The 25568-nt window shown below is 47.8% G+C and overlaps 1 protein-coding gene across 1 annotated transcript in view; it reads left to right on the top strand.

Annotated features, from left to right (window-relative positions):
* The window catches only part of RORA (RAR related orphan receptor A), a 492964-nt gene that overhangs the window by 82513 nt on the left and 384883 nt on the right, over nt 1-25568 (top strand). The window lies entirely within an intron of this gene.

The following is a 25568-nucleotide window of genomic DNA, read 5'->3' as shown; positions in this document are numbered from 1 at the left end:
ATTAGCTGTTATCAGCTACACTGGTGGCTGAATGTAAACAATTTATGGAGTTGAACAGAACAGCTTCGGACAATGTTTCGTGGCCATTGCCAAGAACTGCAGTGCAATCCCTACTTTAATGAATAGGAACTGAGCTGCTCCATGAATGGGAGATGTAATGGCTGCTATCTTGGTTCTCATAAAAGGTTATCAGGCTATATTCACACTACATTTGGGATTTCCATTAGGCAGGAACATGTAAATTGGTCTTGCCAAACATATAGACAGACTATGGAACTGTATGCCTTTACATCCACCATAAGGTACAAAAAATAATTGTATTCTGAAAGAGATACTATATCTTTTTTATTGTATACAGTTGTATAATAGGGCCTTTGACTTCACTGTTCTGTCTGGATTCCTACATTTTCCAACAAAATCTGTGAACCCTTTTAGGCAAATCAAATCCATGGGCTTAAGGCATATGTGTTTGGAACTAGAAGTACAGTACAAAATACTCTTAAAGGGGTTATCCACTACTTGGACAACTTCTCATTCCCAATTTTCGCCCCCATAAAAATAAAAAGCCTATTCTCACCTCCGGTGCTGGTACAGTACCTGCAATGTCGGAACTCGCGTTCCCGGGGCCCACGTGAAATTATGACACGAGAGACCCACATCCAATCACCACTGGCTTACTTCTTCCCGCCTTCGGACACTTAAGTACGGTAATTAATAGGAAGTGAGTGACGGTCGCAGTGCTCACTTCCTGTTATTTACCTAACAGTTTGACGGCGGGGAATAGGAAGGCAGCAATTATTGTTCTTTAAGTTTCCTTTACGTTCATGGGCGATATGTAGTGGTGGGCTACAAGCTCCCGGCACAAGGCAATTTATTTGCACCCCCTAAATAGGAAAAAGCAAGGAATATAAATTCCTGGACACAGCGTTCACAGCATGTAGAAGACAGTAGCACAAATGTGAATATAAAGTTAAAATATAACTTTTAATAATAACATTTTATTATTAAAAGTTATATTTTAACTTTATATCCACCCCCTAAATAGTGAACCGTAAGCACTCCCCAAATCCCTTCTACCAGTCCAGTATTGAACCCTTTATACTCAAATCACGTGTGGAACTTTAAGAAAATGCTTGTGTAATTATAGATTGCCCTTTCATCCTGTAGTTCTCTGCTTCTTGCTGAAATCCAAGATGAACTTTTATTTGAGAATTGATAAGTTATATATTGTTATATTTTTATTACTTTTTATTTTTTGATCAAATCTTTGGGGGGGATTTTCATTTAAACTATTTTATTATCCTAGCCCAAATCTAACCCTATCCCTAACCCGAGGTCTAGCCATAACCATAGCACTAGCTTTAATTCTAACCCTTAAAAAGTATGTAAAAACAATATTATTATTATTATTGTTATTATGACTTTAATGTTTAGTTGTTGTATTTTGTAGAGGACATTTATTTCAATTTGGGACAGCTTCCTCAGCAGGTCTCTGTCTTTCCTCTCACAAAATCACAAGTGAGGCGGGAGAGCACAGTGCAGTCACTGTTTATACAGAGTGTAAAGGGCACTTTACACACAGAGATATTGCTTGCGATGTTGCTCGTGAAAGCTCCCGCCCCCGTCGTTTGTGCGTCACGGGCAAATCGCTGCCCGTGGCGGACAAAATCGCTAGTACCCATCACACGTACTTACCTGCTTAGCGACGTAGCTGTGGCCGGCGAACAGCCTCTTTTCTAAGGGGGGCGGTTCGTGCGGCGTCACAGCGACGTCACACGGAAGGCCTCCAATAGAAGAGGAGGAGCGGAGAGCAGCCACATGAAAGTCACGCCCATCTTGTTGCTGGAGGACGCAGGACGGGGTTGTTCGTCGTTCCTGGGGTGTCACACGTAGCGATGCGTGCTGCCTCAGGAGAGACGAACAACCTGCGTCCAAAAGCAGCAACGATTTTTTGAAAATGAACGACGAGTTAACGATCAATGATTAGGTGACTATTTTTGATCGTTAACACTCGCTCATAGGTGTCACATGCAACGACGTTGCTAGCGACGTTGGATGTGTGTCACGAATTCCGTGACCCCGATGACATATCGTTAGTGATATTATTGCATGTAAAGCCCCCTTTACAGTCAAGGGGAGTCTGTTATTAGCTGCTGCGCTCTGCATAAGCAGAAATTGAAGTGACAAAGCTCACGTCATCGTACTGAGAGCCTTGCGATCACGGCTGCCTTTTTTCTTACATATAAGGCTAGTTTCACATATCTGGCTTTTCGCTGGTTTGACGGATGTGGCGCACGCCAGTACAGTATGATACAGTACAGTGGCAGCGCCGCAACTTCCGGGTCACATGCTCTGGTCACATGACAGCATGTGACCGGTGCTTGTTGCATTGCCAGTGTACTGTATACACTGTACTGCCGCATCCGCCAAACCGGCAAAAAGCCGGATGTGTGAAACCGGCCTTAGTGAGTGTCTTGACATACAGATGTCCATCATTCAAAAAAAAAAAAAAATTAAAAGATACCCTTTAAGGAATAATATATCTAAACCTCATAATTAAGTATATTGCAAGATTCCTGTCAACCTTCTGAATAATTGGTGGAAAGATCATAAGTGGATTTCACAACATACTTCTGATAAGGAGGTGTATACTTTTAATATGTGTGATGTGAGATAATTAGATAAGTAGAAATTCAGCAGTCCAGCTGAAGTCTGAATAAAAATGAGCCAAAATAAATAGGGTACATAGCACGACGATGTGTGAATTATTTGGATGGCTACATCCTGCAGACCGTAATGTAATACCAATAATTGCTTCCCAATGAAAATCAGTGTACTAATCATTAGAGAAAGTGTGAGAAGCAAACTTTACCGAGACATCATATTTCATGAATATTTCATATTGAATGGCAACCACAGTAAGTTACACAATTGTTAATATGGTGACTATGAGTTGTAGAAAATGCTCTAAAGAGAAATATATTACAAAGAGAAACTATGCTAAATTATTATTATTATTATTAATATTATTAATAATTTATATATATTTTTGACTATTTTATTGGCCTCACTTTTTTTTTTTTCTTGGTTTCTTACTAGTTGGTGGGCACTTATTGCCCATTGCTTGGCCCAGCAGGTTGTTTATTGTCTTCTTTGTGTGCTGTTGTCTTTGAATCTTGAAGACTGTCTTTTATGACAGTTTACTAGTTGTATTATGCAACATATGAGCATACCTCCCAACCGTCCCGGATACAGCGGGACAGTCCCTCTTCTGAGCCTTTGATCCCGGGTCCCGCCCGTGAGGCTGTTTATCCCGGCTCCACCCACCCACTGTAGCCCCGCCTCGCTGTTTCTCCCTTCTATTCATTACAGAGCCGACCGCGCACCTACTCCTGTGACTGCTGCTGAGGTATGAATCACCCCCTGCAGCAGAGCGATCCCCCTGCAGCAGAGCGATCCCCCCTCCCCCAGAGCCGACCCCCCCAGTCCTGGAGCCTGCGTTTGTCTGCAGCTGTTCTCTGATTCCCCGTGTGCGGCTTCTCACTGCTGCAGACACGCGGGGAATCAGGACGCTGAGGAGACCGTGCAATCAGCACTTCTCTCTCCTGCAGATAGCACTGGCCAGTAATAACCTATGCAGAGTGACATCTGCAGGCTTCTATTAGCTTACCGATCAGTGGTCTCCTGCCTGTGGAGCAGAGCTGCTGGGTCCTAGCTTCCCAACAACTTCAGCTCTGCTTTATCCTGGCTGCCCTACCAGTTAAAGGGAACATGTCAGCAGAAATTTCACAATAAAAGTAATAGATTCCCCTCTGCAGCTCCTGGGCTGCTTCTAGAAAGGTTCCTGTTGTTATTGTGCCCCCTTTGAGACCTACAAAAATACTTTATGAAGTCTTACCTTTTTGTATGCAAATGTGTTTTTATGGTCACGGGGGCGGGCTGTCTGGCGTCCGTTATTCCCCCTCCTGCCGCTTTACGCAGTCCCCCATTGCTCATTTACATACACAAGAACGCCTTCCTCATGTAACTGTCCTCCCGAAGTTTTGCGCATGTGAACGCTTTTTCAGGTGATTGCGCAGGCACGAGATTATGGGCGGCGCTGTGATTGTCATCAGCAGCGTTAACCAAGTACCCGCCCATAATCTCGTGCCCGCACTTTTCCCTCTGACTCCACCGTTATGCGCAAGTGCTGGCCATATGAACCATGTTACCTATTACCGCTTGCACGAGATTATGGGCGGGTACTTGGATGACTTTGCTGATGACAATCACAGCGCCGCCCATAATCTCGCGCCCACGGTAATAGGTAACATGGTTCATATGGACAGTGCTTGCGCATAACGGTGGAGGCAGAGTGAGAAGCGCGGGCACGAGATTATGGGCAGGTACTTGGATGACGCTGCTGATGACAATCACAGCGCCGCCCATAATCTCGCGCCCATGGTAATAGGTAACGTGGTTCATATGGCCAGTGCTTGTGCATAACGGTGGAGGCAGAGTGAGAAGCGCGGGCACGAGATTATGGGTGGGTACTTGGATGACGCTGCTGATGACAATCACAGCGCCGCCCATAATCTCGCGCCCACGGTAATAGGTAACATGGTTCATATGGCCAGTGCTTGCGCATAACGGTGGAGGCAGAGTGAGAAGCGCGGGCACGAGATTATGGGCAGGTACTTGGATGACGCTGCTGATGACAATCACAGCGCCGCCCATAATCTCGCGCCCATGGTAATAGGTAACGTGGTTCATATGGACAGTGCTTGCACATAATGGTGGAGGCAGAGTGAGAAGCGCGGGCACAAGATTATGGGCAGGTACTTGGATGACGCTGCTGATGACAATCACAGCGCCGCCCATAATCTCGCGCCCATGGTAATAGGTAACGTGGTTCATATGGCCAGTGCTTGTGCATAACGGTGGAGGCAGAGTGAGAAGCGCGGGCACGAGATTATGGGCGGGTACTTGGATGACGCTGCTGATGACAATCACAGCGCCGCCCATAATCTCGCGCCCACGGTAATAGGTAACATGGTTCATATGGCCAGTGCTTGCGTATAACGGTGGAGGCAGAGTGAGAAGCGCGGGCACGAGATTATGGGCAGGTACTTGGATGACGCTGCTGATGACAATCACAGCGCCGCCCATAATCTCGCGCCCATGGTAATAGGTAACGTGGTTCATATGGACAGTGCTTGCACATAACGGTGGAGGCAGAGTGAGAAGCGCGGGCACAAGATTATGGGCAGGTACTTGGATGACGCTGCTGATGACAATCACAGCGCCGCCCATAATCTCGCGCCTGCGCAATCACCTCAAAAGCGTTCACACTTTGCACAGTGCTCAGTCCCGCGAGAGTGGCACTGGGCATGCACAAAACTTCAGGAGGACAGTTACATGAGGAAGGCGTCCTCATGTATGGAAATGAGCAATGGGGGACGGCGTACAGCGGCAGGAGGGGGAATAACGGACGCCAGGCAGCCCGCCCCCGTGACCATAAAAACAGATTTGCATACAAAAAGGTAAGACTTCATAAAGTATTTTTTTAGGTCTCAAAGTGGGCACAATAACAACAGGAACCTTTCCAGAATTCAGCCCAGGAGCTGCAGAGGGGAATCTTTTATTTTTTTTGCTAAATTTCTAGTGACAGGTTCCCTTTAAAGGGAACCTATCAGGTGCAATCTGCACTCAGAGCCAGGAGCAGTTCTGGGTGTATATTGCTAATCCCTCCCTAACTGTCCCTGTATACACTAGCATAGATAAAGGCATCTATAGAAAAAGTATTTTTAAAGAGCTTATATCTTATGCTAATTAGCGCGGGGACTAGTCCCAAGGGCGTTACTTCACTTGGCTAGTCGGCTCACATAGCGTATTAGTACTCACACAGGGGCGTAATAACATGCTAACATGCTATGCGAGCCGACTAGCCAAGTGAAGTAACGCCCTTCGGACTAGTCCCCGCGCTCATTAGCATAAGATATAAGATCTTTAAAAATATTTGTTCTTGATCTCTTTATCTATGCTAGTGTATACAGGGACGGTTAGGCAGGGATTAGCAATATGTACCCAGAACTGCTCCTGGCTCTGAGTGCATATTGCACCTGACAGGTTCACTTTAAAGGGAACCTGTCACCAGATTTGGGGCCTATAAGCTGCGGCCACCACCAGCGGGATCTTATGTACACATTCTAACATGCTGCATACCTCCCAACCGTCCCGGATACAGCGGGACTTTCACGCTTTACGTTGTTTGTCCCGTTGCCACGGGCGGGACGGCCGGCTCCCGGGCTCCGCCCACCCACTCTCTCTCCGCCTCCCTGCTTTTCCCTCCTACCATCCTAGTAGACGTGGCATAGAGAGGAGCGCTGCCTGTGCTGCTGCTGGTACAGTAAACTAATCTCCCCAGCGCTGATTTCCCTCCCTCCCCCCTCACCCCCGGCCGGAGCCTGTCTGTGCGGTCGGCCGGCCGCCTGTCTGTGCGGTCGGCCGGCCGCCTGTCTGTGCGGTCGGCCCGCCACCTGTCTGTGCGGGCGCCCCCCTGCCGCCTGTCTGTGCGGGCGCCACCCGCCGCCTGTCTGTGCGGGCGCCCCCCGCCGCCTGTCTGTGCGGGCGCCCCCCTGCCGCGTGTCTGTGCGGGCGCCCCCCTGCCGCCTGTCTGTGCGGGCGCCCCCCTGCCGCCTGTCTGTGCGGGCGCCCCCCGCCGCCTGTCTGTGCGGGCGGCCCGCCGCCTCATTGTGCGGGCAGCCGGCCGCCTCTCTGTGCGGGCGGCTGGCCGCCTCTCTGTGCGGGCGGCCCGCCGCCTGTCTGTGAAGGCGGCCGGCCGCCTGTCTGTGAAGGCGACCGGCCGCCTCACTGTGCGGGCGACCGGCCGCCTCACTGTGGCTGCCTGCGTGTCCGTGCTGGAGGCCCGCCGGCTGCCTGCGTGTCCGTGCTGGAGGCCCGCCGGCTGCCTGCGTGTCCGTGCTGGAGGCCCGCCGGCTGCCTGCGTGTCCGTGCTGGAGGCCCGCCGGCTGCCTGCGTGTCCGTGCTGGAGGCCCGCCGGCTGCCTGCGTGTCCGTGCTGGAGGCCCGCCGGCTGCCTGCGTGTCCGTGCTGGAGGCCCGCCGGCTGCCTGCGTGTCCGTGCTGGAGGCCCGCCGGCTGCCTGCGTGTCCGTGCTGGAGGCCCGCCGGCTGCCTGCGTGTCCGTGCTGGAGGCCCGCCGGCTGCCTGCGTGTCCGTGCTGGAGGCCCGCCGGCTGCCTGCGTGTCCGTGCTGGAGGCCCGCCGGCTGCCTGCGTGTCCGTGCTGGAGGCCCGCCGGCTGCCTGCGTGTCCGTGCTGGAGGCCCGCCGGCTGCCTGCGTGTCCGTGCTGGAGGCCCGCCGGCTGCCTGCGTGTCCGTGCTGGAGGCCCGCCGGCTGCCTGCGTGTCCGTGCTGGAGGCCCGCCGGCTGCCTGCGTGTCCGTGCTGGAGGCCCGCCGGCTGCCTGCGTGTCCGTGCTGGAGGCCCGCCGGCTGCCTGCGTGTCCGTGCTGGAGGCCCGCCGGCTGCCTGCGTGTCCGTGCTGGAGGCCCGCCGGCTGCCTGCGTGTCCGTGCTGGAGGCCCGCCGGCTGCCTGCGTGTTTGTGCTGAATGGGTGTGGATGGGGAGTGGATATGGGCGTGACTGTGAAATGGGTGTGGTTAGGGGGCGTGGCCTAAAAATTTGCCGCGGCGCGCTACGCGCGCCGCAAACTTTGGCCCTCTTTTCCTTCTTTAAAAGTTGGGAGGTATGTATGACTATCTGAGTTGTCTGTCTCATCCCATGAACTGATGAGTCAGTCGGTTTATCTTTTTTGTCTTGTCTTCATATTTTTTTTTCAATAATTTAATAGGTCGGTTCACAAGTATAAATACATCTATTGCATAGAATATGTAAGTGGTATTGTATTATTTTTCAAGCATAACCGTCATTTTAATTTTCATATATAAAATCAATGGTACATATGAAACAAAAGAAAACCTTTGAAATATATCTTATCAAATTTGTATTGTTTATTTCAACACCTGGATTGATCTTTCACTCTCAACTCATGGATAAAGGCTGTAAAATGTTTATTCAATGAAGATAGATTTTTACATAACTGTGATAGTGGATGATAGTTGGTGCTTCTAAAATTTTATGGAGACAGGGGTAGCTGGAGGCAGACACAGATATGCTACTGCAACTTGACCAATTGCAAGTTGATGACCTCCTATGTCAGTAATGGGAAATTCTATAATCAATTAAGTCAGATTTTACCCGTGAATTAATAATTTTGTTAATTAATAATCAGTCTAAAGCCCGCTTTACACGCTACAATATATCTTACGATGTGTCGGCGGGGTCACGTCGTAAATGACGCACATCCGGCATCGTAAGGTACATTGTGGTGTGTAACAGCTACGTGCGATTGCGAATGAACGGTAAAACGTTCATCGCACGCAAGTCGTTCATTCCTCATGAATTGAACGTCAGGTTGTTCATCGTACCCGGGGTAGCACACATCGCAGTGTGTGACACCCCGGGAACGATGAACAGATCTTACCTGTGTCCTGCGGCTCCCGGCCAGCAATGCGGAAGGAAAGAGGTGGGCGGGATGTTTACGTTCCGGTCAGCTCCGCCCCTCCGCTTCTGTTGGCCGGCTGCCGCGTGACGTCGCTGTGACGACGAACGTCCCTCCCACTCCAGGAAGTGGACGTTCGCAGCCCACAGCGAGGTCATATGGACGGGTAAGTACATGTGACGGGGGTTAATCGTTTGTGCGGCACATTCAACAAAATTCAACGTGCCGCACATACGATGGGGGCAGTTACGATCGCATACGATATCGTATGCAGAATCGGAACATGTAAAGCTGGCTTACGAGGTGAAAAAAAGTGGATTTCTATTATAATTCTTGTTGATTTATGGAAAAAAAAGAAAATGATGGTTACTCCTTCAGTACTGATACTATAGACCAGAAACTAAAAATTCAATAATGTGATAATAATCCTTCATTGACTGCCATCATCACTTTCTGTTGTGCCTTATAGCTATATATATATTTGTACATACAGATCATAATTAAAAAAAGTAATACAAATTAGTATGACCTCCAGGGAAACATAATGTTTTCATTTATAGATAAATATTCCAGCATTAGATGCATTATATGTCACACGCACTGTTAGTAGTCACCTGGCTGCTCCAAAATGGCTACCATGAACAGGCTTAGCACAAGTGAGTAGTTTTACCAGAATCTAGTTGCCGTGTCTTTACTCTTTAACCCCTATACAGGGATCTGGACTTAAAGAAAGGTTCTTCGGTAAGGGCCACAGAGTCAGCTGCTGTTCGGTGGCGCACACTGGCAAGAAGGATAATAAGGAAGTCGGGTCAGATGGGTCAGGAGGTCACGTTAGGAACAGAATCAAACAACAAATAGGTAGTAAAATGTAGAGCTGAGGTCAATGAATGGTAATAAATAGGTCAAAACACAGGACAGAGGCATAAACCAGGAGAGAATCTCTATTGAATGGTAGTGGGAGCTGGCTATCTGGCCTTTGTATTGAACAGCCCCACCCAATGCTGATAGCAGACAGATACCAAAACATCAGATTCACCTCGTAGCTTTAAGACTGGATAAAGTCACAAGTCCCAGGAATAAAATAGGATTATTATATCCAGCATCACCCGCAACAACATTGTGGCATGGCCTAGTGTCCGAAGCAAAAACTGGCACAGATGTTAAATTATAGCAGGGGTATGAAACTGAAGGCCCGCGGGCCAAATCCAGCCAACCACATCGTTTTGTGTGGCCCATTAGGTGAGGACACAAAGTTATTTAAATTTTGCACTGGCGCTGTCCTACTTGCCGGTGGCACTTGCGCAGATTGAGCTCCTGGTAGACTTCAGTTAAATGGCATCTGTGGTACTGAGCAATCTGATTAAAATGTTACCTCCTGAGTTGAAGAAATCAGTTTTGTATATTTTCTTTACTCTGTGTTTGAAGTTTTATTCGATTTCTATCTTTGTTCAGGACTGGTGGAAGGGTCTTCAGCTCTATTCTGGCCCCTTAAATATTTCTACATTGTAATAAGATTGCCCCAAAGCCTACATTTTTACAAACTGAATAACCCCAAGTTTAATAACCTGTCTTGGTACTGCATTACAGCCATTGCTTTAATAACCTTGTTTGTTCCTCTCTGCACCCGCTCTAGTTCAGCTATGTCCTTACATACTGGAGACAAAAATTGTACACATTATTTTAAGTGTGGTTGCACTAGTGACTTGTATAGGGGTAAAACTATGTTCTTCTCATGAGCACTTATGCCTCTTTTAATGCATCTCATTATTTTATGAGCCTTGGCAGCAGCGGCCCGACACTGGTCAGCGAAGTTGAGTTTGCATGATTTTAATCAGATTTCCAAATAAATGTTGATTTTATGCAGTGGATGTATGCTGTTGAACATTTTCTAATTTTTCCTTAACATAGGGAGCAGTTTATCTTGGACTCTGAGGTCCGTGATGGTGCTCTTAGCCCTAAAACTCAGACAGCGCCCTTAGTCCTACAACTCAGCGACAGATCCCTTACCCCTCCAACCCAGATACAGCGCTCTTAGCCCTACTAGCCGGCAACAGCTCCATTATCCCTACAAACCTGAGACAGCGCCCTTAGCCCTACAACCCAGGGACAGTGTCCTTAGCTCTACTACCTAGGGAGAGCACTCCTAGCCATAGTAAACAGGGACAGTGCTCTCAGTGCTACTACCCAGGGAAAGCTCTCTTAGGGTACCTTCACACTTAGCGATGCAGCAGCGATCCGACCAGCGATCTGACCTGGTCAGGATCGCTGCTGCATCGCTACATGGTCGCTGGTGAGCTGTCAAACAGGCAGATCTCACCAGCGACCAGTGAACAGCCCCCAGCCAGCAGCGACGTGTAAGCGACGCTGCGCTTGCACGGAGCCGCCGTCTGGAAGCTGCGGAGACTGGTAACTAAGGTAAACATCGGGTATGGTTACCCGATGTTTACATTAGTTACCAGTGTGATCAGGGAGCAGGGAGCCGCGCACACTGAGCGCTGGCTCCTTGCTCTCCTAGCTACAGTACACATCGGGTTAATTAACCCGATGTGTAATGCAGCTACATGTGCAGAGAGCAGGGAGCCGCGCACACTGAGCGCTGGCTCCTTGCTCTCCTAGCTGCTGTACACATCGGGTTAATTAACCCGATGTGTACAGCAGCTACATGTGCAGAGAGCCGGAGCCGGCAGCACAGGCAGCGTGAGAGCTGCAGAGGCTGGTAACTAAGGTAAATATCGGGTAACCACCTTGGTTACCCGATGTTTATCTTGGATACAGCTTACCTCAGCTGTCAGACGCCGGCTCCTGCTCCCTGCTCGCTTCATTTGTCGCTCTCTTGCTGTCACACACAGCGATCTGTGTGTCACAGCAGGAGAGCGGCTTTGAAGAAAACGAACCAGGGCTGTGTGTAACGAGCAGCGATCTCGCAGCAGGGGCCAGATCGCTGCTCAGTGTCACACACAGCGAGATCGCTAATGATGTCACTGCTGCGTCACAAAAAGCGTGACTCAGCAGCGATCTCGGCAGCGAGCTCGCTGTGTGTGAAGCACCCCTTAGTCCTACTACGCAAGGGTCAGTTCTCTTAGCCCTAATACCCAATGACAGCTCTAAGGCTATGTGCGCACGTGTGCGTAATTCATGCAGTAACGCTGCGCTTTGTAGCGCAGCGTAACTGCATGCGTCCTGCGTCCCCTGCACAGTCTATGGAGATTGTGCAGGGGCCGTGCGCACGTGGTGTCTTAGAGCGCAGCGCTTCGGCTGCTGCCTGAAGCGCTGCGTTCAAGAAGTGACATGTCACTTCTTCCGTGTGCTTTGCCGGCAGCTCCTGCTCTGTCTATGGCAGGAGCTGCAGGCAGAGCGCATGGAATCGGCTTTTTTTTTTTTTCTACTGACATTTTCTGCAGCGATTTGAAGCGCACATGTGCTCTTCAGATCGCTGCAGAAAATTCTGCAGTGACTGTACGCAACGTGCGCACATAGCCTTAGCCCTACTATTTAAGAAAACCACTTTTAGCCCTACTACTGAGCGACATCTCTCTTATAGCCCTATTATCCAGGGACAGCTGTCTTATACCTCTACTTACCAAGGACAGCTGTTGTATAGCTCTTCTTTCCAGATAGCTCTCATATAGCTCTACAACCCATGTATAGCTCTCGTATAGTCATACTACCCATGGACAGCTCTCGTATAGCCCTACAATCCGGGGACAGTTCTTATATAGCCCTACTATCCAGTGAGAGCAGTTGCATAACCCTAATACCCAGGGACAGCTGTAGCATAGCCCTACTACCCAGGGACAGCTCTCATAGTCCTACTACCCAGGGACAGCTTTGGTACAGTCGCCTTACAACCCATGGACAGCTCTCATATAACCCCTGACCAGTGTGTGCATTGCTGTCCATGCTTGTACCGTGTTGCATGGAGATCTGCATGAGACCTTACAATGACAAGTGGCGCTTTGAAGGCAACCATAATGCTGATTTGGCGCTCGGTAAAAAAGAGATTGACACTCTTGTATTATAGACACGTATGCAAGGAATTTACATTCTGGTTTTCTGAATCATTGGACTGACATTACATAAACATGAAAATCATAAATAACTTCCTTCTTGATTTGTTCCCACCAAAGCCTCTGGCACTGGCTATTTTTTTTATACACAGCCAATATAATACCCACTCGTATCATCCAGATGGAAATACCACATCTTGTTTCTACCACTTGATGCTCAGAATAGCAAACTTATTAAAGCAGAACCCCAGGATCCCCTGTTTGAAGCTTAATTGGCTCATTATACATGTCAGTTATATTTCTCTCTCTGGCCATTCAGTTACTCATAGTTTACTATGTTTTCTATAATGTAAATCCACTTTTAGTGCACTGATTTACTGGGGACATCTTGTGAGTTGGACCTAGGACAGTTTTCCTAAATTCAGTATATTAGTTTAGTTCTGATTTCCAAGAGATCCCCTTTAAATCCCCATTTTGGTTTATGTCCAGTGTTTCTAATCACACAGGGACTAATTAGTATTGCATCAATTTGGTCATAATATTGCAGCTCTTGGATAATGACTGAGAGTAAACAAATACCAACAGAAACATGTAATATAATCAATAGTAAAGCTGATGTGCTTGTCAATAGTACATTGTGTATTAATCAATAGACAACATACATTTTTGCAGAATTGCAAAGTATAAGGCTGACTTTTATTTTAAAGCCGGGACCACACGGGGATCTACTGTGATGCTCGCATGACACTCGGCTCACGCTGGCAGCACAGCAGGAGCCGAGTGTCATGCGAGTGTCACTGCGACTGAGGTCTGATCATTCGATCAGACATCAGCTGCGAGGGCGGGCCGGCGCTGAGGAGAGCGGACCTCAGCTATGGGGGGCGGGCCTGCACTGAGGAGGGACGGATCTCAGCTGCGAGGGGCGGGCTGGCGCTGAGGAAGGGAGGGCTGGCGCTGCAGAGGAGAGGGAGGGATTTATCTTCCTCTCTCTTCCGTTGCCAGCTATTTCCATTCTCGCCCTGCACTCGCGGTACACCGGTGCACTGCGAGTGCAATGCGATTTTTCTCTCGCCCCATAGACTTGAATGGGTGCGGGAGAAACAAGGATCGCATTACAGTCGCAGCATGCTGTGATTGATTTCTCGGTCCAATTAGGGCTGAGAAAATAATCACTCATGGGTGCTGGCACATAGAGTAATATTGGTCCGAGTGGAATGCGATAAAACATTGCATTCCACTCACTCCGATTTTCTTGCCCTGTGGCTTAGGCCTAAATGACCAGGCAGTAATTTCCACTTTGTCTTCTTGGAGAACCTCACAAACTGTGTAAAATTAAGACTGGGGTACACGGCAATTCTAACGCTGTCACAGGTCATGTGCCCAAAATTTACTGTATGTCTCTGTTAAATTGCATTATATTACAAGTGAAAGGGGTCACTTTGTGACCCACCAGGTACTGTGGCTGTGACAAGAAAACTGTAGAAAGTTGGAATATTTGGATTTGTTTATCAGGCTAATTCAAAGTTGTGTCTAATGCTAGCCACTACCTAACGGATAGTGTGGACGGAGGGTAGTCAGGAAAGCCGGGGTCTGGTAACAGGAGGACACGTATGAACAAAAGGGGCAAACAAGGGCGTAGTCAGGTCACAGTCCGAGGGTCAGAATACCAGGAGAGCATGTATTAGATAAAGGGAGAAAACAGAGACGAGTCACAACAGTCCAGGGTCAGAGAGCCAAGATCAGAACACAAACCAACACACAAGCAACACTGTATAGCTAGAAAATACAACTGGAGGGGTTCTGGGGGAGCATGCTCAGTAAAGGAGCCTGAGCAATCACCAGAAAGGTGGAACAGCTGAGAACCCAGCACCTTCCAGTACCAACCTAGACTATTGTGTAGTGAACAGTACTGCCAGTTCAGTATCTAAGGAAGGGCCCGCAGAGCATCTCCTAAGGCAAGATGCTCTGCTAAGGAAATAGTGTCACTACCAGATCTGTAAGCGCCGCAGAGCATCTCTAGGTCTGTAAGATGCTCTGCGCAGAGGAATCGTGACAGTGTGATCTTTAACCACGTGACCTGTATTGCAGCCAAAGTTGCTCTGTAACCCCAAGCTAAAGTGGATACAAACATTTCTGCCACATGTCTGTGACTTGCTGTTTCATCACTATTTTAGAGCTGCAATATTGTTGTAAAAAGCAGAGAAGTCACATGCGACCTGCATATAAGTCTATAACAAGTGAGTCGCATGCGACTTGCAACCAGAGACAGAAGACCAAACACTTTTGGGAACATTTGGGACTCTGTGTGGCAGTCACTATAGGTCATAAGTCGCAATGCAACACCATAAGAACTCGTTAGATGCGGTAGGAACTCATTAGATGCGGTAGGAACTCATTAGATGCGATCACCATGTGACATTGGAATCGCAATGTTGAGTGACACATGTCGCGGTATAACACTATTCTTAAAACGATAATAGTTTTAGGAATTGGGGTTGAGGTGATGAACAATGGCGCTGACATGATGAAATGTTATGAACATGACTGGTGTGTTATGTGGCTATGTGGTTGATAATGTTGAAATGTTGGTTCTCCTCCCTGTGATCATACTCTCGGGGTGGTGGCTATATTTACATAAGTCACTTTTGTCATAATATTCATCATTGTACTTTGTGAGAGATGATTCTGCAATTCATGGATCATAGAAATTACTAAAACATCATCAAAGAAGGAAACCAATAAAAATTGTGGTAGATACAACATTTTTAGTGCTTTATTTATTCAGGAAATACATATTTAATTTTTTTATATGTTAGGCATTAGATTGTTTCTTTAATTAAAAAGGAGCTTGTTAAAGGCGACATATCATGGAATAGTGGATGCACAGATGAATAAAACTTAGTTGTTGTTTTTTTTTTATTTCTCATCTACAGTGCGGAGATGTTAGCTTGTAAAGTTTATATGATAATTTTCACTATAATCATGTTTGCACAGATTCTTCACTGGGGGTGGAGGGATTTCTTTTCTCCTGTTTGATGTTGACCAATCAGAAGCAGGCAGTGTTCTGCAGGTAGAAAAAAAATCTCAGGAGAAAGTCACAGTGGAAATTAGCATATTAGGCACCATAAACCAACTATATATACAAAAAAAAGACGTTTTATTCAGCCCTGAGGCCGTTATTCCATGATGTGGCCAGTTTGTCACGTTCAAACTGGTGAAGGGACTTCTTTAAAGGGAACCAGTCACGAGGATTTTCACATATAAGCTAAAGCCAGTGCTATACTGGCACTATCGGGCTGATTCTCTACATATCATTAGTGGTCAGCTCGGATGTTTAGTGAGGTCATAGCCATGTGACCTGCTATCCAGCTTTGGTGGCTTTAGCCCCGCCCCTTCTGGTCACATGGGTATGACTACACCACAGGTCCTGCTAGACAAAGTGAGTCGTTTGTATAATACTTATGCTAATTCTAACAGGGGGAGGGGATAACTATGAATATATTATCTGCTCCAGTGCAAATGTCACTCAAGAAGCTGCTCATTTTACAAACTTCACTTTCTTGGATTTCAAAACCTAAACATCCGAGCTGACCACTACAGGTATTTATAGAATCAGCCTGATAGTGCCAGTATATCACTGGATTTTGGTTATATACGAAAATCCTGGTGATTGATTCCCTTTAAATGCACAAAATGCTCAGTTTTACAGTCAAAATGTTATTTTTGGGCATGTTACAGTCTGTGTATAGCAAACCTACAAAAGTACAATATAACAAAAGTAATCTAGTCTAGGGCAGTCTTTTCCATTTGCACTCAGCTGCCGTCATTTAGCTGTACACTTGGCCCATTGTAGACTAGCTGGAATTGATTTTGTTGAACATTATGGGAAAAGTTGACATGTTTGTTCCATTGTTATATATTACTTGTTTACAGTTTGTGCGGTCTTTTTACGTAAACACCTGTTGGGCGCTAAAATTATAACATAGAGTTGTTCTGTAAGTATGGATGATTGCAGGCCCTCCTGTGTGTGCAGCGACTGGAGGATATAGAGAAGACTCAGCTGAAGAATTTCAAGCTCCAGGGAGCCAAGCAAAAGGTTTAGACACTCTTCTAGCGGATTCTTTTGTCTGTCTCTCCATAAAGGACGATTGTCAATTTGTTATTCTTTTTGTTGTAACAATGCAGAGACACAAAGAAACTGTGGGCTTATTGGAGAAATACGTTAGGTCCCCGTGTTTTGTTCAATGGCAAACAAACAACGACGTATGTTCCACAAGGGTGACATAATAACTGTCAGTTATTACATAAAGAGTCAATCTTTTCAACCTGAAATGACTGGATACAAAGAAGTTCTTTGATACATGTTTATTTATTTCATGTTTTGCTCTATGTTTTTGTCATTATCACGCTGATACTTCATTAAATTTTTGGTTGCAAACAATGTTCTCCATCCAGTCTATGAACCGTTCCACAGTTAACTGAATTCACTCTAATTTTAATTTTGAATTTCAATCTGAATTTGAATTTCTAACATTTTTGGTAGCAAAATTCTAACATAATAGAGCCGTTAAGTTACATCTGTGTGTTTATATGCATCCATCATATTGTTAGAGAGCAGATCAAGTACTTTGTCTGTAATTTAATAAACTGAAACCTTCCCTGTTTGTATTCCAAGTCTGGGTACTGACCTGGTTCTGGTTACACAGCTGTTGGGTTTGTGGGTTTGTTACAATGCAATATTCTAGCTCCAATTTGTGTCTTTTCATAGAGGATGGGGACAGCAGTAGCCGTTATCTCCAGTGAGAACAAAATATAAGGGACATTGAAAATATAAGATCACAGAGCCTTACTGCCCCTGACATCATCTGTTGCGGGAGCTTTGGGAGGACCAATAAACATTACCGACTTGGATCGTATGAGTTTGTACACACTGAGCCTTTTTGCTGAGCTTTCAGAGCAGTAACTGAGCAGAAATGTTCGAAATCCTCAAAAACATGAAGTTTCCTTTTAGTTTTCATTGCAAATACTCATCAAAACGTTTGAGTGTGCACATACCCTAAGACATGCTCTGAAAGACCACAAATAGGACATAATGATGTTCACCCATGGCAAGAAGTTGACATTTAAAGGGTTTATCCCACAAGCAAAGTAGATTTTAATCAATTGCTCTTGGAATAATAAGATCCACAATTGAATGTGTTAGGCTGAGGCCATACGGGGATTTGTACGAGTCCTCGCATGACACTCAGCTCATGCTCGCAGCACAGCGGGAGCCAAGAGTCATGCAAGTGTCATGCGACTGTGGTCCGATCGGGCGATCAGACCACAGTTGCAGAGGGGCGGGCCGGCGCTGCAGAGGGTAGGGAGGGATTTTTCTCCCTCTCCTCCGTTGCTAGCTGATGCGAGAATTGCACTGCTGTCGCGTTACACCGGTGCACTGCGAGTGCAGTGCGATGTTTCTCTCACCACCATAGACTTGAATGGGTGCGAGTGAAACATGCTCGCATTGCACCCGCAGCATGCTGCGACTGTTTTTTTCGGTCTGATTAGGGCTGTGAAAATAATCGCTTATGAGTGCTGCTCCATAGAGTAATATTGGTCCGAGTGAAATGCGATTTTTTTTTAACGCATTCCACTCGCTCCGTATTATTTTCCGTGTGTGCTAGGCCTTAAAAAAAATGTTCCTCTGCTGAGTTAGTCTTATAAATGAACCCCTGCTATGTATCGTTATGTACTGTGTCTGACAATGCAGAGCTGCTCCGGTTTATGGTCGGCACACGCCACAGCTCCCGGCCAGGGAAGGAAGCGTCACGAATAATAAGTGAGTACACAGATACTCACAGCTGCTTTTTGTGTAAGGGAACACATTTCCCTGAGTACATCACCAGTCCTGTGAGCTCATCATTTGCGCCACTGGAGCACTTACACCATTGATTTGATTTATGTTGGGCTCAGAGGGCAGGAGAAGCAGCAGAAACACTCACTTCTGTGATAAAACAAACAGGTAAATGTGTTACCTAAAAAAGTAGCAGCTGTTTTGTCTTTTTAATCACTTATCATAAGTGACATACAGTATAGTATCTTCTTGTGGCCAGGAGCTGTGGTTTGTGCCGAACATGAACTGGAGGAGCTTTACAAATAATAATAGGGGCATATGTTTAATTATTTCAGCACAGGAACTTTTTAACATATATTTGTGGAACTTATTATTATTCCAAGATCTATTGGTTAAAATGTACTTTGTTCATGTGAAAAATTCTTTAAGTAAAGTTTTGGAACAAAAAAGAAAAAAGACATTATTTATTTGTAAAAAGAGAAACTTGCAACTCCCAAATAAAAGGTAGGACATTGGCAATATGTTGCACCTGTTTATTCACAATTCAAAGGATTTTTCAGGAATAAGGTTGTTTTGTCCATAGGCTGCCCCAGCTAAAAAATATCAACCTGAGATTTATTCACCCACCGCTGTTCCAGAGCTGTCAGTCCACCACTTCTCAGTCTTTTTTAACAGGCTTCAGCGGTAATATCACCACTACAACACATAGCAGCTGCAGCCGATCACTAGGGTCAGTGGTCTTATTCTCAGATTTTTACGCATGGCAAATCTATGCACATAAGCACTTATTCCTGGAAAACCCCTTTGTCAATTTGACAAAACTTGAAAATATCCGTTTGGTTATATAAATGTTTAAACACATAAGTGCTAAAGTACCTCAAAGAATCACTCTATCTTTCGCATACTCCCTTTGATTGACCCCCCCCAATCAACCTGTCACCTATTTCCAAACCCAATGGGAGGGTGACTTGGTTCTCTCTGTATCGAAACATCAGTGGAATCATATTTTTACGTTAACACATAAATCATCTATTTGCTCTCGTTCTCATGATGCCAGTTATAAATTGCTGTCTCGGTGGTATAGATTCCCAACTCGCCTACACGCTATATTCCCTGAAGCCAATCCTATGTGTTGGAGATGTGTTGATGAGGAAGGTGACCTGTTACATATCTTTTGGTCCTGCAGGCTTCTCACTCCTTTTTGGGAAAAAGTGCAACTAGTGATATATAAGATCACAGGTCTCACATATGACCTAAATCTGGCTCTCGGCCTTCTCCATCCCCTAAAATATATAGGCATTCTATACTAAGGTATGTAATTGAAACTGCCCAAGCGTTTATCCCTCTACTTTGGAAAAATAAAGATTCCACACTGACAATCTCCCTCTGGTTCTCTAAAATGAATGATTTGATGTTAATGGAGGAACTCATCTCTACCGTCAATAACTCTTACGATCGTTTTTACAAAACCTGGATCCATTGGTTGGAATATAGATCCTCTGTGGAATATTGGGCCCTGATGGGGGAAAATTGAATCTGCAATCATAGGACCCATGTCCAGTGATTACCATTTCTTTCCCTCCTCTTTTCCCTAACCCTCCCCTTCTGCCCCTCTGCTTTCATCTGTCTTTTTCTTTTTCTCCTTGCTTCTTATTTTCTTTTTATGAGTTTGATAATTCATTCACTTTGTGTGGCCATGGAATTCTACATTAAGTTTTTTTTATTGCACAACTGATGTTATGGCCTTGGATTATCTTCATGTTCTCAATGTCAACTGAATATTTCCTATTTTTCATGACAATCTATCTTGATATTACATTGTTTTCTGATGTTACCTTCGAATTTGGCACATTCAGTGCCTTATGTTTGTAGTATTTCTTTTCAAAGTATATAAATAAAACACATATATGCTGATAGCTTTTCATTTACTGAACATATGACATATTTGTGCATTACATGGACAACTCATTGATTTAATGGCTTCAATACAAAGCTCTATTTCCCCAGCAGCGGTATTTCATTGTGAATTGAGTCCCAGCAGTTGGGTATCCTGTATTCAGCTTATTATCAGGAGATAGGGTCACAAACCATAAGGTATTGACCAAAGTACGATATAAAATCAATTTTTTTGTGAACATGCTTTAAAGAGAAAGTTAATGTGCATTTTCTCCCATATAAAGATAGGAGCAGGGTGGCTCAGTGGTTAGCAGTCTTGCAGCGCTGCGGTCCTGGGTTCAAATCCCACCAAAGACAACATCTGAGAGGAGTTTGTATGTTCTCCCTGTGTTTGTGTGGGTTTTCAAAGACATATTGGTAGGGAATTTAGCCTTTGAGCACCAATGGGGACAGCGATGATGATGTCTGCAAAGTGCTGCAGAATATAACATAACATGACAGCATACCTACAATATCACAAAATAATCATTATAGTGCAGACTATACAGTATAATCATTTTTCTAAGTCACTTTATTAGCGTTTTTTAGTCATAACTCCCACAAAGTCTTTGATCCGAGCTGCACTAAACGAGCCTGTGTCCTTCTCCTGCTCCCAGGCTGCCATCTTCAGTATGGGAGCGAGCGTCATGGGATTTTACAGCACTCAATCCCACAATCCCTAAGGCCTCTGCCACACTCACGTGAATTTCACGCACGTGCCGAGAGACACGTATTTTCCCTGCGTGTTGCGTGCAGGTAAGTACGTGTCTCTGGTACGTGCGTGACACGTGTGTTCTACGTGTGCTATCCGCGATAGCACACGTAGAATCAGTAATTATTATACTCACCTGGTCCTCCCTGCTGTCCGCGCTGCTGTCCGTGGTGCTGATCCTCGGTCTCCAGCCCTCCCGTCTCCCCGCTGCTGCTGCTGCCAGGCAGTGAAGTGAATATTCTATGAGATTAATGAGCGGCGGTCGGCAGCAAGAGGCAGCAGCGGCAGAGACAGGAGGGCTGGAGAAGGTGAGTTAATGTTTTTTATTTTTTTCCCTGACATGTGTGTTTACTCCGGCGCGTGTCACACGGGACCGCATCCACACTACACCCGTGTGGTACGGGTGCGGGCCGTGTAACACCCGTGCTGCCGGAGAAAACACTGACATGTCAGCGCTTTGAAAATCGCACACACGTACAAACGCACACGGACACACGTTCCGTGTGGTTTTACGTGTGTGTGCCTGCTACAATAGGGTAGCATTGGTTAAAGTGTCTCCGTGCCGCCGGTACGTGTAAAAAATGACAAACACGTGCCGGAGGCACGGATGTGTGGCACAGGCCTTAAGCAGACGGTAGCAAAAACTGACAAAAGGACACTTGCTCAGTTTAGTGTAGCTCTTAGAATAAACTTTGGTCTGTCTGTTCCGCTGTTTATCTGAAAAAACCTTAAATAGACCAAATTAGAAATATGATTAAACTGCAAAGTCCTTCACTATTGTCAGGACCGGGAGGACTGATGGGCCCAGGAGGTGGATCCACTGGACCGAGTATCCCACCGGGGGGCAGGGTACACGGCAGCCGGAGCACTGGCGTGGCCGGAACGGGAATAACCAGGTCAGCAGAGTCACAGAGTTCTTCAGGACGGTAAGGAAAACAGGCACAGGTACCAGGAAGCAAAGACAAGAAGTCTACAGGACACGGCACCAGGGGGCCTGAACACCTAGCTCAAAAGACAAAGCTTCCAGACACGTTGATCAGGCAACGCCCCTATGGAAGGGCCAGTCTTATATATCCAGCACAGCCGTAGGTCACTTCCTGCTTCAGGTGTGCTGGGTCCATAAAACCAGGAGAGTGGGCGCGGCCTGGTCCTATACAGAGGCATGAGGCTAATACTCAGAGTCAGACTCATGAGACCAGGAGCAGGACACAGGAGAGCACGAGCGGGAGCGGCAGCCATGACCGGTGGACACGTGGAGTGGATCAGTGGGTAAGGAGCAGTGCAATGACGGTGAGGCCGGATCAGTGGGTACGGAGCGGTGGTGCGATGCAGGTGCGACTGGATCAGTGGGTACAGAGCGGTGGTGCAATGCAGGTACGACTGGATCAGTGGGTATGGAGCGGTGGTGCAATGCAGGAACCGGCTCAGTGGGTAAGGAGGGCTGCTGGGACACCGGGAGCGTGACAGTACACCCCCCTTGAAGCCCCCCTCCCCGCGGCCGGGACATGTAGGCGCGCCGAAGAGGGGCAGCAACGTACTTCCGGGACAACCAGGACCGAGCCTCGGGACCGCAATCCACCCAATCGACCAGGAAGGACTGCCTACCCCGGACCGTTTTCATGGCCACTATGTCCCGTATCGGAGAACCCAAGTCAGCGGCAACGGAGGCAACGGATAGGGGAAGACAGTCAGAAGCAGGACTGGAGTCGTGGGCGACCGGTTCGGGCGTCTCGGACCGGGTACAGGATAGTGTGTCATCCTCAGTAGCAGGGGGCATCAAAGTCTCAAGTGCCAGGGATGGTGGCACGACGCTGGGCTGCGTCGACTCTGCTTCTGGGTCCGGTGGCACCACAGGCACAAGTGCCAGGAGCTGTGGTACACCGCTGGACTGCGTCGTCGCCTCTTCTCCTTCCGGCGGCATAGCAGGTTCAGGTGACAGGGGCCGAGGAACGGGCTGTAGGCAGTGGTCATGACACCAGGACCCCCAGCGAGTAATAGCGCCAGAGTGCCAACTAATGGCAGGGTCATGGAGTTGAAGCCAGGGTAGGCCCAACAGGAGCTCAGGAGCCATCCTCGGGATCACATAGAAGGTGATGGTCTCAGTGTGCAAAGTGCCAACCTGGAGTCTCACTGGTTCAGTGGTATATCGGACAGGTTCGTATAGCAGTTTGCCGTCCACGGAGGCGAACCAGAGGGGCTTGGCAAGCGGGATCACAGGTACCTGGTATCGGTCCACTGCAGACTGGTGTATGAAATTAGCCGCTGCCCCAGAATCGATGTGGGCCTCTGCTGTGAACCTGGTCTTCTTCGTCGTCACCTGGACAGTCTGTGTAAGTGGAACGGAGGGGATTCCGGTGCCAAGGGTAGCGGTTCCCACCATCCCTTGGGCCTGGGGTCTACCAGGTTTCTCAGGGCATGTCCGAAGCATGTGTGACCCGTCTCCACAATAGAAGCACAGGCCCAGGGCGAGCCGTTCTGCACGGCGTTGCTTGGCTTGGTTCAGTCGGTCAATTTGCATGGGTTCCGGAAACAGGTCACAGGAAGGCAGGGGCAAAGGAGCGATAGGCCTCTGCGGGGACAAGGCGTGACGGGGTGGTCGCTTCTCCCGGAATACCTCTTTGGTTCGCTCCTGGAAACGGAGGTCAATTCGGGTGGCTAAGGATATTAAAGCGTCCAAGGTGCGTGGAACGTCACGGCCAGCAAGCTCGTCTTTGACGCGGCCAGAGAGTCCTTCCCAAAAGGCCGCCGTCAAGGCCTCATTGTTCCAGCCCAGCTCAGAGGCGAGCGTGCGGAACTGGATGGCGTATTGGCCGACGGTCAGGGTCCCTTGGCGTAGCCGGAGGAGCGAAGAGGTCACTGTGGTGGTACGTCCGGGTTCATCGAATGTACTTCGGAAGGCGTGCAAGAATTCCCGGATGTTAGTGGTCATTGGATCCTCATTCTCCCACAGGGGGTTAATCCAGGCTAGAGCTTCGCCTTCCAAGTGTGACATCAGGAACGCCACTTTAGCCTGGTCTGAGACAAACAAATGAGGAAGCAACTTGAAATGCAGGGAGCACTGATTCAAGAAGCCGCGGCAGGACTTGGGATCCCCTGCATAGCGAGGCGGAGCAGCGAGGCGAAGTTGCGAGGCCGTGGCGGAAACTGGTTCGGAGCCGGAGACTGGTTGCTGCGTGGACTCAGACGAGGCAGCGGTCTGCAGTGTATATAACCGGTGGTCCATGGACGCCAGGAATTTCAGCATCCGGTGTAAGGTGTCACGCTGTTGCACCAGTTCCTGGCGTAGTTCGGCCAGCTCAGATGTTTGTGCTCCAGCGGGATCCATGGCCTGATCAAACTGTCAGGACCGGGAGGACTGATGGGCCCAGGAGGTGGATCCACTGGACCGAGTATCCCACCGGGGGGCAGGGTACACGGCAGCCGGAGCACTGGCGTGGCCGGAACGGGAATAACCAGGTCAGCAGAGTCACAGAGTTCTTCAGGACGGTAAGGAAAACAGGCACAGGTACCAGGAAGCAAAGACAAGAAGTCTACAGGACACGGCACCAGGGGGCCTGAACACCTAGCTCAAAAGACAAAGCTTCCAGACACGTTGATCAGGCAACGCCCCTATGGAAGGGCCAGTCTTATATATCCAGCACAGCCGTAGGTCACTTCCTGCTTCAGGTGTGCTGGGTCCATAAAACCAGGAGAGTGGGCGCGGCCTGGTCCTATACAGAGGCATGAGGCTAATACTCAGAGTCAGACTCATGAGACCAGGAGCAGGACACAGGAGAGCACGAGCGGGAGCGGCAGCCATGACCGGTGGACACGTGGAGTGGATCAGTGGGTAAGGAGCAGTGCAATGACGGTGAGGCCGGATCAGTGGGTACGGAGCGGTGGTGCGATGCAGGTGCGACTGGATCAGTGGGTACAGAGCGGTGGTGCAATGCAGGTACGACTGGATCAGTGGGTATGGAGCGGTGGTGCAATGCAGGAACCGGCTCAGTGGGTAAGGAGGGCTGCTGGGACACCGGGAGCGTGACAACTATAATAGTTTTCTTGTAAGACTGAAGGTCCACTTTAACACATAGGCTTTGGTTCCCCTCTGCCACATTGGAAAACACCAGTAATAAAAATGGCTCATAGTAGGTTGGGAATGTTATTTATTTTGCATTGTAGTTTAAGAGCTTGAAAGGGAACCTGTCAGGTCCTCCATGCCCTCCCACCCAGCAGCATTGATACCTGTATGCCCAAATTCCCTCCCTAACCAGCCCTGTATAATGCTATTCACTAATGTTTAAAAAACAACTTATAAACCTCGCTGTCCCTTTGCTAATTAGGCCTGTGACTAGTCGAAGGTCGTTGTTTCCCCAGACTAGTCTGCCCTCTTTCCGGGTTATCACGCCCCTGTGAGTGTGATAACATGTTTTCCACAAGCCGGTGTCACCTCCAGCCCCTGAAAATCTTGCGCATGTGTATGGCTTATTTCGGCCACATCAATGCGCCTTTGAAGCCAGGTGTACACTTTCCAGCTTTA

Source organism: Anomaloglossus baeobatrachus, chromosome 4, assembly GCF_048569485.1.
Source record: "Anomaloglossus baeobatrachus isolate aAnoBae1 chromosome 4, aAnoBae1.hap1, whole genome shotgun sequence".
NCBI classification, from domain to species: Eukaryota; Metazoa; Chordata; class Amphibia; order Anura; family Aromobatidae; genus Anomaloglossus; species Anomaloglossus baeobatrachus.
This window is presented reverse-complemented; position numbering and strand designations above follow the sequence as displayed.